This window comes from Oxyura jamaicensis, chromosome 12, assembly GCF_011077185.1.
Source record: "Oxyura jamaicensis isolate SHBP4307 breed ruddy duck chromosome 12, BPBGC_Ojam_1.0, whole genome shotgun sequence".
NCBI lineage: Eukaryota > Metazoa > Chordata > Aves > Anseriformes > Anatidae > Oxyura > Oxyura jamaicensis.
In genome coordinates this window covers 20,727,300-20,740,957 of record NC_048904.1, presented here as the reverse complement: position 1 = coordinate 20,740,957, position 13,658 = coordinate 20,727,300, and the positions used below count along the sequence as shown (strand labels likewise).

General features: G+C 45.0%; 1 protein-coding gene and 1 long non-coding RNA gene across 5 annotated transcripts in view; both read right to left on the bottom strand.

The window, feature by feature from the left end:
* GRM7 (glutamate metabotropic receptor 7) overlaps window positions 1-13,658 on the bottom strand; it is a 259,133-nt gene that overhangs the window by 179,780 nt on the left and 65,695 nt on the right. The window lies entirely within an intron of this gene.
* On the bottom strand, window positions 9,640-12,960 carry LOC118173495. The gene is made up of 2 exons (XR_004754236.1): window positions 12,683-12,960; window positions 9,640-10,928 (listed from the first exon to the last, which is right to left on the bottom strand). It is a non-coding gene; the product is annotated as an uncharacterized LOC118173495 (long non-coding RNA).

Below are 13,658 nucleotides of genomic sequence, written 5' to 3'. Positions count from 1 at the left end.
CCCTGGAGCAAGACTATTGTTTATAATCAAGCCCCACTGAGCAGGGTCTATAAACCAATTCAGAAAGTTTCTGATCCCTACAAACAACTTTGGGAAACCTTTGAACCAAGCTATCCCAAAAAAGCACAGTTCCCACCACACTGCTACTGCAGGAGCAGAATACCTCTGAGGAAGGCAGAGCAGGCCTTCAGCAGCGCTGTCAGTATTGCACATTGGTTTAGAAATAGGTGAGGCCCAAATGGAATTAAACTGTTTCACTGTCTTCCCTTTAGGGAATTACCTAAATAAAAGTCTCAGTCTATCGTGTAGCTTGGATGCAAAAGCTTCATACATATTTACGAGTTCCTTTAGGAGACAAAAATAGGCTCCTGTGTTCTTCAAAAGACATGTCATATTGCTTAACATTTCAGTGGGATCAGCTGTCCTGTGACAGCACACCAGCAACAACATGAAAAAAAGCATTCCTTTTGTTTGCAAGTCTTATTTGTGTTTGCAAGACCACTGTGGGACTTTTTTTTTTTCCAAAGCATTCCTTGAATATCCATTTTCAAAATTGCCAAGAAAAAAAAAAAAAAAGAATTCAGTAATTGAATTTACAGTGAAATGGAAAAAGATATTTCAATGCTCAGTTGCCTAATTTGCATGTGGAAATTTCTCTCTGGGCATAAAGTTGTGTTTATGCAATCGTGAAGAAGATGGCTTCTCAACGATCACTTCTTAGAAGCAAACTCAATTTTTATTTATTTTTCTTACATTTTAATTTATCTTGTTTTAGCTATACTTTCATTTAATAATATTCATCTCAAAAATTAATATTTTAAAAGCTGTTATTTCTAGCCCTAAGTACATACAGATTTTTCTTTCAGAGCAGGGTCGGGCTGGGTGAGCACAGACGCAAGGCAGCAAGTTGCAGCAGGTCCCCCAGGATCTCAGCCACCAAGGGCTGGCGTCCATCCTGCTGCAGGGGTGCAGGACGGACACCAGACTCTACATTTCCTATGGAAGCCAAAAATTCCCCCCAGCTTACACAACACACACGGTATGGCATAGGGAACCTCTTACAATTCCCATAGGCAAGCAAAATTATTTATCTCCTGTATCAGATATACAATTGATAGTAAAGACAAAAGAACATGTACTATTACAAAACTTCTGCACTTCATGTATTTAAGTGAAATACTTAAATTGTTAAGAATTTTGTCTGGCTTGCTCATAAACTAGTAAGGCAATAAAACTTTACTGATTTGCAGATCTTGTGGATGAGATATGACCAGCACAGCACATTTATACATACTAGTGCATAGTCATTGATTTTGCAATATTAACTACAATATTCCTCCTAGGATACATCAGTTAGAATATCAGTAGTGATTGCCCACCCATTGCAATGCAAGAATGCACAGCTCTTCATATTTTAACTCCAGCTCTGATAGAATGAAAGCTTGAGAGCAGCATTAAAATAATAGATGGCACTCTGCTAGAGGTAATTTGAAATCTTAACAAAGCATCAAAGGATCTTGTCTATTATGAGCTAATACTTCAAGCCAATTTTTAGCTGAACTCACACAAGGTGATGGGAGTACAGGGATCCTCTAACCTTTCTAATAGCCACATTTGTGTAATCATAAGGTAGCACATAGCTGCTTTTGCAGCGACAGACTTTTCAACCTCATGTTGTGATTCAAAACCAGAATACAAAATAACATATATGGATATTCTGTCACACTTTCCTCCCATGGCACATCACAACGTCTAAAACATAATTACAAAGATACTGCATAAAAGAGAACAACAACAACAACAACAAAGCTTAAAAGAGGAGTGTTCTCAATTCTTTGAGTTTGTGCCAAGACTGAATGTACTTTTTGAGTTGTTTACTTCTATCACAGCATAAGAACTGCTTAAGCGATATCTCCAGCAGATAAAACAGGCAATGATATATCAAAGGGAGGAAACTGAGGTGTCTCAGGGAGAGGAGACGAGCTGAGGTAGGTTCAGATTCTGAAGAGGCTTACATCAAGGTTTTCCCTGTCTCGCATAATCCAGGAGAGGAAGAGGGAAGGCATGGCTGCCTAGTGCCCGTTCTGAACATACACTGCAGTCAAGAATACATTTAAAGGTAATTCCTTGGGGTTTGAAGCCTACTTCCCACAGCATGAGGGTTTATATCCAACAAGACATTCTCAGGCGAATTATTACAACCATTCAAAGAGGTGCTGAGCAAAGAACCAGAGTCTGAATGTGATCTGCCCTCAGTTACGGACACGACAGCAGTGGGTAGATTTTTCTTCTCCTTTTAAATATATACTATTCCCATACCCTAAGGTCTGTATTTCCAAAAAACGAGAAGTCAGCCACTGGGAACAGATAGAGAAGCAAAGCCACAGATATACGCTAAGTATATTTATACACATGTAAGTACAAAAGTACAAATATGCTTGCAGTGACTGGAACTCACACATCCAGATACAGACTCAGAAATCCTAATTATTTTGAAAATAAATCAGAACCAGAAGACAAACACAGCAAACCAGCTTTTATGTTTTATTTATGTGTAAACACTGCTCCATTAATTGCAAACATATAATTGAACCTTATATTGTCTGTGCATATTTTAAAAGTTTTTTTAATCTTCAAGTATAAATCTCATTGATTTTGAAAGTATCCCCATAAACACAGTAAAGACTTACTTAGCAGATAGGCTGAGATACAGAAATGCTGGATAACATGACACGGTTTTCTGAAAGTAATACTCAGACACACAGCAAACCCACTACAGAGGAAACAGATTGCAATGTGATCCAATGTGAAACACAATCGTCCTTCAAAGCTTAGTTATTAGGCTAAATGAAAGCTGTCGCGCTGGTATTTGAGCATATCTCATAATTGCATTCCTAGTCAAGCATCCACATTTGTTGTGGGAAATAAGGCTGTGATTTGAATATTTATCCCTAACTTTTCAGTATAGGAAAATGCCTTACAGTCATGGAAAGGGTTGGGGTGGAAGGGACCTCAAAGCCCACCCAGGTCCAACCCCTGCTGTGGGCACGGACACCTCCCACCAGCCCAGGCTGCCCCCAGCCCCGTCCAGCCTGGCCTTGGGCACTGCCAGGGATGGGGCACCCACAGCTCCTCTGGGCAGCCTGTCCCAGTACCTCACCACTACCACCACACCCCCTGACAAAAAGTCCCTCCCCAGCCTTCCTGCAGCCCCTTTAGGCACTGCTGGGCTGCTGTGAGGTCTCCCCAGAGCCTGCTCCACACCCCCAGCTCCCTCAGCCTGTCCTCTCAGCAGAGGTGCTATGAGGTCAAGACGAATAAAGCCTATGGCCTCCTTATCTTCAAAGGATAACATATCTAAAATCTGTCATTACAAATTTATCTGTAAGTGTTTATTTGCAGTTCCATAGTAAAAAAAACTTCCAGCAAGCAGCTGAATATCCTAAGGAGTAGAACTGAATTGCAGTGAATGACTTTTGCTGATGAGATGTTGCAAAAGTAAGAGTCTAAACTCATAAAATTGTCCCCAGCTTCTCATCCAGACTGCATTCAGGTGATTCACTGCTGCCATTATCATGGGTATCCTGATGTGCAAGACCATGGCCCAGCTGCAATTCCCAGACTATCCCCAGCCTTGATGTGCACCACTTCACACAAGCAATAGGAACCACCACAGACAAGTTCCTTTTTGCAGTTTGAACATATAATAATGTTCTGAGCATCTCTAACCAGCATGGCACTAAAAATGCTGCTAGCACTCTGGACTCCACCGATAAGGGAAATATCAGCAACCAGTGGCTCATACCAGCAGCACTGGAGACACATCCCTGCAGGCAGAGGAACTCATCGGCCCCAACCTTGGTACTCAGCAGCAGAGGGCATATTTGTCCTGTTTGTCCTTCAGGAGCCCACGGCAGGTCACATATTCAAGTGACACAGCCCCTGAAACTACTGCTCCCAACTGCTGCTCTGTTTCTGAATGTTCTGGGCTAAGCTGAACGATGCAGTTTTGGATTGGCAAAATACTAAAAGGTTGAAGCAAGATCAAAATCACCACTTGAAAAGAATTAGCATAAAGTCCTGTTTGAATCCCTTACTTCAGTTTTGGTCACTCAAACCAAGATGCTTTAACAGCTTTATTCACCGTTGTCCTTCTGGGCTGGACAAGGCTCTCTGCACTGCCTAGGTGACACCATGGTTAAGTAACTACAGTTTGAAATGAGGAAGCCAGAGCTATATAACCAGTCCTCATATACAACCAACTCTATGTTCCCCGCCATACCAAAACATCCACCTGCGCTTATAGGAACAGCATTGCTCCTAAAGCATTCACAGTGACATCCAGCTGCATTAACTCCCTTTAAACCCAAACGTCTCTGACTGTGCCCACGGTGCTCAGACACATGGCTGGCGAGCACAGGAATGTTAGTACCTACGCATGGTGTGTGCACGGGGATGAGAGGAGTAAGGAGATATGCCACAGCTACCAATTAATGTTTTATTAGATTTATGCAAATGTCTCATTTGCAGTGTTAGAATTCAGGGTAGGATTGAATACACAGAGCAGATTATCCCATGTACAGTATTCATTTCCTTCCCTGAGGCTCACAACTGCTAGAGACAAGTTATGACCTGAATGAACCCAAAGATAAAATCTAACCTGGTGGTTCTCTTTTTTTTTTAATTTATTTTTTCCCTCCATTGTGACACAAATTGCCGTACTTTCCTTTACAAAACACAGAAGAGCATTCCAGGACATATAAGGTAAGTTGAATTCCGGTGGCATCCAGTCCATATGGCAAAGAACTGTGCTCAACAGCAAAGGAAAATCCTTCTGTATTTCTGCACTATGAGGAACAACACAACGACGTATTCTTCTTGCACATCCTTTCTAAATAGTGTGGTTAACAGGAAATTCCTATGTACAGTTTTAGCAAATGCATTTGTATCAAAGTGCATTCTCAATTTCAAGTATCTGGAGCAAAGTCTCCATTAAGAGGAGCACTTACAAGCCTTTTATTCACTTGTGCTCATTAGTGCTACAGCAGTAGTCTAGGATGTTCCAGTTTGCCGGTGTAACAAAATCCTTGATAAATTATTTGTACCTCTCTATTAAAAGTTATCACCTACTGCAGCAATGACAATTCTACTGGAGGAATAATCTTGCTGTTAACCCATCACAAGAGAAATTTAATGTAATCACCTTCATTACAGACAAATGAGCTACATAAACTACCACCAGGGCTAACCTTGAACTATGAACTACACGCCGTATGAGAACGATTTCCTTCATGGTGCATATAGAGAAGACAGCCTGAGGAATATAATCTTTATTTACAAAGGAGAGAGAACTCACAAATAAAAACTTGAATTATTATGTTAATGAGAAATCTACCTTAGGGGAACTGGGCATGTATTTAAAATTAAAGATGCTTTTACTATTATTTAAATAAAGTGATTAAAGTGTGTCTGAGACAAGACATCTTTAACGCGTTAACCACTTAAATAGCACACAAAACCCAAATTTGCTTACGCAGATGTACAGCCACGTGCACGGCCCGGCCTGTGGGTGAAAGCTGCAAAGAGAACTGCGCTGCACCAAGCGGCTCAGGCCGCGAGCAGCCTGCGCTACCTGGGCTGTGCTGGGGTAGGAAAAGCTCCATAGGCTGTCTTCTGCTTACATCCCTGCTGCATTTCATGTTCGTGCCAGCAAATACTCTGATCAGAAAAAGAGTGGGTGAATAAAGGAATGGGCCCCGTACCCAGCCCTGCGCCTCGTCGCGTACAGCTCTCAGCTGTTTCAGATCTCCAAAACACAACCCGTGAAGACGCTGGTTTCAAGCAAGCTTGCTCTTGTTCTTAGCTTTTGGCTTTCACAGGTTTAGATTTCTGCAAATAAAACAGCTGGAGCTGGGTGCGAGTGGTGGGGCCAGGAGATGGGAAGCAGGGGAAGGCCCGGGTGCAGCAGCCCCAGGGAGCCTCGGGGTGCTCGCGATGCGTGGGGCAGCTGCAGCGTGCACACCAACACCACGACGCCTTCTGCCCTTCCCAGCTGCGTTTGGATCTCCACCAAAGGAAAGGCAGGATGATCCCAAGCCCTGGAACACCCCAGCCTTTGGCACTAAGCTTCCTGACACCTGAAATCATGACAGCTAGGCCGCATGGCTTCCTAATGGGTATTCTGCTCTCTGGGTTCTTTTTCCTTAAGCTTATCATCTTCAAACACACCCACAAAGAGTTTGGGTCTCATCCCGTGCCAAGAGGCATCGGAGCAGTCAGACCCGGGCCCCGCAGCACGGCGGCCTTTCCTCCCACCACATGCTCTCAATGCCCCGCTCTCCGCAGCAGAGGCGCTCGCAGCCTTCTCCATGGGGCAAGACCCTTGTGCTCCTGCCCTCCGGCAGGGGCTGCTTCCACAGAGACACCCGCACCAGCACGAGGAAGCATTCTGCTTCCCCACCGTCTGCCAACGAGGCCACAAGTATGGCAGTCATAGGCAACACTTCGTATTCCCCTGGGAAGTTTAAGAGGGGCTTCTGTAGGGAGACCCTGGGCATGGTGATAAACTTCACCAGTGAGACTGCGTGATTGTACTCTCTCTGCCTCTGATTTCACGTTTATTTTTCTCCAAAATAAACATTATTGTGAGTAAAAAAGTCTGTTGTATTCTCTGAGCATAAGAATCCCAACAAGGTCTTTCAGGACAAAGACGCAAGGCATAAAGGAGAGTGAGGAAATGCAGCAAGAAGAGATGTGAGAGCGGATTATAATTATGTGAGAAATCTGCATTTGACATTTCTTCTACTCTATATATGAGAATTATAGGACATAATGAAGTTTCAGTGAATATCTATACCTTTTATTTCCTTATATTTCATCTCTGGCCTTTTAGAAAGTGCATCATCACCGTGCAATTCTACATGTATATAAATATTTATGCACTATCACAGGAAAAACACAAGGCAATCACACTTTTACCTTCACTGGTTTTCTTCACCTCAACATTAAGCTTGCCAGCTAAATAATTACATTTCTTCTTATCTAACTTGTGGGAAAACAAATTTAATAACAGAAATACAGCTAGAAAAGAAAATACTTAGGGGAGAATAATTTTCAGACTTAAACTTCACAGGCTCGACAGATTATTCTGGACACTGGATAATTACTGGGCATGTCTTTATCGCAAAAGTGCTCGGACATTCTAATTAATCCAAATTGCTTTCTAAGGGCCGTGTTATTAGACACATGCAGAAGCAACCAGACACTGAATATTTTTTCTGTAAAGGTCTCAGAGAACTCTGTCTGTCGGCACCCTGATGAAATCCACCCCACCGAGGCCACCAGCTCTTTGGCTTGCATTACGGCAAGCCCGGAGTAAGGGAAAGGAAAGCAGCCAACACAAGGAACGCTCAGAAAACGCTGCACAGGTTGGATCATACGGCCCTTTTAAAAAGGGATGCATAACACCGCCTGAGTGGCGGGGCAGCAAGGATCAGTGCTATCCATTCCTCTCGCTGAACTCACGCCTTGGCAATGCCGCCGGCGGCAGGGCCGAGTGGCTGCGCGCCCGGCAGCGCTGGCTCACGGCACCGCTTTGGCAGACGCTGGGGCCTCCGAGGCAGCGAGGCCAAAGCCTCCCGGGGGTCAGCGGGGAGCAGCCTGGGGGTTACTGCCGCAGGAAAGGCCTCCCGCAGTCAGGGCGGCCTGGGCAGCAGCTTTACTGCTGTTTTAGTTGTGTAGTTCAAGAGAACCCCTTTCTTACTCAATGTCCTCTTGTTAATCTATCTGCTTCTCTATTTCTGTATTTTGCTCTTTTTCTCAAGGAAAATTGTTCATTTCTACCTCTTTCCACATCTCCAAGGGGAAATCGCTTTGAAATATTCTCATCTGCAAGGTGACACCCCACAGGGCTTCTTTCAGGCTTTTGCCCATGCTTTGGCCTGCGTCTCAGCAGTCTGCTCTGGCTCCTGTGGCCCTGAACCCAAGTGGGTGATGAAGTGCTGGGTGATGGACTGGATGCTGTTCTCCTCCTCATCTCTTGTGGCAACATATCACAGACAGAAACTAATCCCTTGAGTCAAAGGAACGCTGGTAAACTGAGTCACTTAGAGGATTATGGAGAACTGCAGAAGTCTCCGATGTTCCTCATGAGATTATTTTTATTAGCATTCATCCTCTTTAATAGCCTTGTTAAATATGATTTTCCTTGTGCCACATACCAACTTACAATTACTTAAAGCATCTGCCTAAATGAAGGTCATATATAAAACTTGGGGCAGTAATTAGTCCAAGCAAATATTTCTCCCTCTGCACATTTAGGTATTCCAACAAAATGAAATAGATGGCAAATGTTTGCAGGTACATGGACCAGGAAAATGGTACAGAAAATGTCTGGCCCTTAAGGAAATGCTTATCCACGCCTACGATCAAACTAAAGCTAAGTAAAATGCATCAGTAGCCATTTTAACTGAATAAAAAGAACCTCTTCTAGTCCTCACCTATCTTACTCACACCTTTATTGAACATGTCAATCAATGCCAGTCCCTCATTAACATACCTTTCAGTCATTAAAAAAGAATCACAATTGCCACTCAAGTGTCCTTTTGAAGTACCATGTGTAAATTGCTGTCACTATCCTATATACCGGGGTATTGCACGCAATTATTAATCAAAGAAAATGCCCATGTAAAGGGCACGCTACCCTAAATTGGGTCTGTTTTGTTTTCTCCCCTGACAGCAGAATCGTTACACTAGACTTGCCCTGCGATATGCTGCCATAGTTGTGTGCACTTGGGTTTGTTTATACTGTGAAATATGAAGAAAAACAAGTGCAAATAAAGCCACTTCCACCCAGATATTAAGATAGGTTTTTTTTTTGAAACAAGTTTGATATTTTTTTCTCTCCCAATTCTCTTCCTTTGGCAGGAAAGATGTACTCTGAAAAGCAGACTGGCAACTGCAGGACCCACATGTCAAAATTTGGAGCATGTTTTCCTTCAATAAAATGATCGCTTGGGCTCTCCTTGGCACTGCCCTGGCTTCTGGACGGGCTTTTTGGCTGGTTCATCGGTGTGCCTGCAAGCTGGCTCTAAGCTCTCGGAGATCAGACTGCTGCTAATGGGCTTCCTGGGCAGTCTTGTATCTTTGTAACCTTTCTTTCCAAGTTTGGCTCATTTTCAGTTGTGGGGATTTTGCTGGCAGCTATGTCTTGAAGTTTTGCATAACAATTTTTAGCTGATCCATGCACAGGGCAAGCGACCTTCATTAAGATAAAAGGGCTCGTTCTGACCCTGAAACCTCATAAGATAAAAGGTACTCTATCTGGAAAGCACTGAATATTTCAAGATCCTTGCATCAGTGTGCTAACGGTGGAAGTCCTCACACTCATCACGATTTAGGGTTTGATCCTGCCAGGTGCTGTGCACAGAAACCCGCTCACTTTCAGGAACCACATGGAACCACGCAGCAGGCAGCCGCCTGGACCCAGCCCAGCGGTGCTGTGCCCCCGCATCATGGATGGAACCACAACTGCGTCGCAGAACCAAGAGACTTCATAGCCCCTGTGGAAGCAGAGCAGAGGAAACACTGCAGGCAAGAAGGAATGATGTGCTACCTACCACATTTTTTATTTATTTTTTTACAAACTAAAAACCTCACAGAGAGCACTGCATCCTCAGCTGGTGAAAATTGCCACTAGCCTCAATGGAGCTCTACCACTTCGCGCAGCTTGAAGATGTGATCCACAAAATGAACACGGCAATGAATGGCGCTCTGCAAATAATCGTGCATCTGTATTTATCATATTAAAATCAGCATCATGACTTTGGAGATCACCTCATGTTTATGCATGTGCAGTTTATACCCTAAATCACTTTTTTTTTTTTTTTTTACTTCTCTGTGAATAGATGTTTCTAAAAAGAAAGTTTATGCAAAATGGCGGGTGTCAGATTATTTTGAACAACTGAATGTAACAGGTCTTCATCAGCTCTCACGAGAGCAAATTAAGCAGTGCCGGAAGGTCTGGAGGAAGAAGAGCTCGTTTTGATGGCAGTGATGGGATGTGATGTTCCCTATTAGTCCCTGACCAGCAGGGCAATGCTCAGCACATCATCCTCACTGACAGAAATTAGACAAGCTCCATGACCCATGTTTACAGAAGCCTAAAGCCATCGCAGTTGTTGAGCTCCGTGCAGAAAGGATTGGTGCTTCCAGCCCCAGTTCTGCAAATGGGGAGAGGCGAGAGAGGAGGGAGAGGGAGTGGGGAGAGGGGGAAGGAGAAGGAACCTTTGCTCTCTGTTGGAAAATATGTTGGGAATTTGGAGTGAAAAAAGTATCCACATGACTGCTGTCAGTGTTCACAACATGAGCCTCCCCAGACAAGCAAGCTGTGCCTGTGACCATTTATTTGTGTGTGACACAGACGTGAACGCCAGGTGGAAATCTGGACGTTTTTCCCCAGCCCTCAGCCGATGACTTCTGTTCTTTTGTTGCACCTCCTGCTCCGGCTCCGCGGCACAGCAGTGTTCTTATCAGGCTGTTAGTAGCTTTTTTAATGCAGCCTCTTTACACTTAAATCTTGCAAATGTCTATCAGATTCCTAGGTGTCAGCTCTTGAAATAAGCATTGGGTTTTTATTTCCTTCTTCATTACTTTTTTTCAATTCCCTTCCCTCCAGTTATTTATTCCTCTGGAGGGTAAAAGAACAGTGCAGAGGAACAAGCCCCTTGTGCATACTTCATCAAGATCTGTAGACTTGCTACTAATTACTGCAGTCACAGTTATCAACCTTACACGCAGTTCAAAAGGATCAAGGCGGCGTTTCGAGGCTGAGGCTCAGCAGGTTCTGCTAACCCTGCAGTTTGGGGAGGCACTGCATCACGCCACGTTTTCAGAGCCGAGAAGCACGGGAATTTTGGAAGTGCTGTGTTCTGGTATCACAAGCAACCAACAGGAAAATTAGCATTGTAAAATGGCAACCTAATTTAGATAAGCACTATGTGAATCCATCTAATTTGTATACAGAGTCATTATACGGTCACAACTGAGTGACTCAAGCCCTTTTTTTCTTTTATCCCCCCTCCCCGTAACAGTGCTCTGGGAGTATCCTTAGTTAGTTATGCATTGCTGCTAGTTGACAGCTCACTGGCAGGCATTAAATGGCAGAAACATTATTGTTAATAACTGGGGACAGACAGCTGGCAGCAGGGGGGCAGCAGCTCTGCCCCCGAGCACGGCTCGGTGCCTGGGAGGATGCCAACCTCCTCCCCGTGCTGGGGAGCTCCCACCACCACCCAAAACTTCCCCCTGCGCTACTCAGCGTGCTTTGCCGAGATATTTTGGAGCTGCATTAAATGGCTGTCAGCCACTCTCCTCAAATACCGTATTTCCTACTTAGGTGCCCTGGCCGTCCTGCTGGGCAGGGCCAGGACCACGCCGCAGCCGCCAGGTTTGGCGGATGCCCCAAGCCCCCAGGCTTGCGGTTTGCTCCCCCCGAGCCCCCAGCCCGCCGGGTGCCGCTCACTGCCTGCACCTGCAGCCACGCGGAGCTGCCTCCACGGGCTCTGCTTTCCTGAGGACTGTTTTGCAGCTCTTCGCGACTGAAATGCCAGATTTTAACATCCACGCTGACAGCTTGGAAATCACCGTGTTTAACAACAGAAAGCTGAAGGGAAAGCAGATAAACAGAAATACTTTCCTCTTGCATACTGTCCTGGTCCATTTAAATTATTCCAGACATCCAGGAGATTTGTATCTATCTAGGTGCTTACACCACTTCCATCACCATGGTATCCAAGCAGCCCTCAAGTCTTTAAAAATAGAACTAATAGAATTTTCTCCTTATTTCTGCCTTTCAAGCTTTCAAGAGAAATGCTTGATTCATTTATGGCTTTATTTTATTTATTCATTTGTTTGTGAAACAGGTTGAGAGAAGCACATAGCTTTCGCTTCATGTCAAAGAAAAAAATAGAAGAAGAAGGAATGTAAAAGAATCGTCTCTGCAGTTGTACCAGTCCCCGGTCCCCGTGGGCGCTGATGTCCCTGGGGACTCGGTTTCCTCAGCCTCACCCCGGTGCCAGTGAATGCCCTGACTGCACCTGCCCCAGTGGGATGGGGAAGTGGGGATGTGGCAACAGCACCACCTAATTAGGAGCAATCCTACAGGGAGCTTTAATTAACTAGGGCAGAGATGCCGACTGAAGGAAAGCAGTCAGCGCAGCCTTGGCACAGCATTTTTTCAAATCACCTCCGGACTCCGGACAGGGTCTGCACATCGTACCGGCCATGGGGCTTTTGGCTGCTCCAGGTATCTCCTGGAAGTGGCAAATCAATTTAATACCCCAAAGGAAGGTGCCTGGCAAATCAAAGTGCTGCTCAGAAGAGACAAACGGCCCCTGGATCGCCTCCTTGCCCTGCCCCTCTGTTTCCCCAGGCTGGAGACACAGACTGGGGCATTCTCCACAGGGCCCTGCCCGCGGGGAGCAGCGCTGGGGCTTTGGGGCAGTTTGCTCAGCGCTAAGGTGAGACACTTCTGCCATGGGCTCCTCCAGAGACGGACCATGTGGACTTCCCCAGGTACCTATAAGGTTTGCGGTACCACATGCCACTCTTCCCTAGCAATGTGGGGAGACAATATTCTTTCAACAGCTTTCAATGAGAAGAAAAACATTAAAGCAAAGCTCACTGAAACAGACAGGAAGCTTTCCGATCTTTCATTGCTATCTTCTAGGACTATGCAAATTAGAGGTGGAAAAATCAGACCACCTATTCCATATCTAGGCCAATGCGGAGGAGTATTCCCTGCAGATTCCCGGCCGCTCCTTCCTGCTTACTGCGGAATAATTACAGAGAACAACGTGACTCCTTGTTTCCCCAGAAGCAAACCCCCACATCGCCCTTACATCTGTGAGCTCGAGGGGCTCCCCCCACCAGCCTCACTGGCCCCCAGTGCCCCTGCAGAACTCCGAGCTTCTGGCCGCATCCAGCCCAGAAGTTAACCTCTCGGATTTGTGCTGTCCCACTTTGCCACCGTAATAGAGAAGGGAAAGATACTAATTAGCTCGGCGCTGTTGCAGGAATGCATGAATATTAATGCAACCATCCAAACTAATTTCACCAATTACGACCCTTACAGCAGCTCTATTACAATTCATAAAGCGAGGATTGATATGAGGATCCAGAGCCTGAACTGCTGCTCGCAGAGCTCTGCCCAGCCTCAGGTGACACTCGGGAGGTTACAAACTCTCCTTTTTAGGACTATAGGAAATAAACATCTGCAAATGTTTTACAAATAAAAGTCTTGATCGTTCGCTAGGCAAAACCCCTCCCGCTCAGTTTACAGAGATGCTTTTAGAGCCATGAATCAGAGTGGCAGATATACGACCTGATCTCTTATTCCAGCTTAAACAGCAAAGGCCGTTGCCTTTCTGCTTGTGTCAGGCTGTTACACTGCCTCTACCTGAAACATTTACGTAGATTGTCTTTGCTGCTATAAAAATATACACAGCTTTCTTCACCACCCACTGAAGACAGGCAAGTTTGTCATGTCCTCATCCTAAATGTTCGTGCACAGAGCATTTAACACTGAGATATGGCAGAGAAAGGCAGGAACAGCCATTAAACCGATGAACTGACTCCTCGTTTGGGATCTTTGTTCTCTT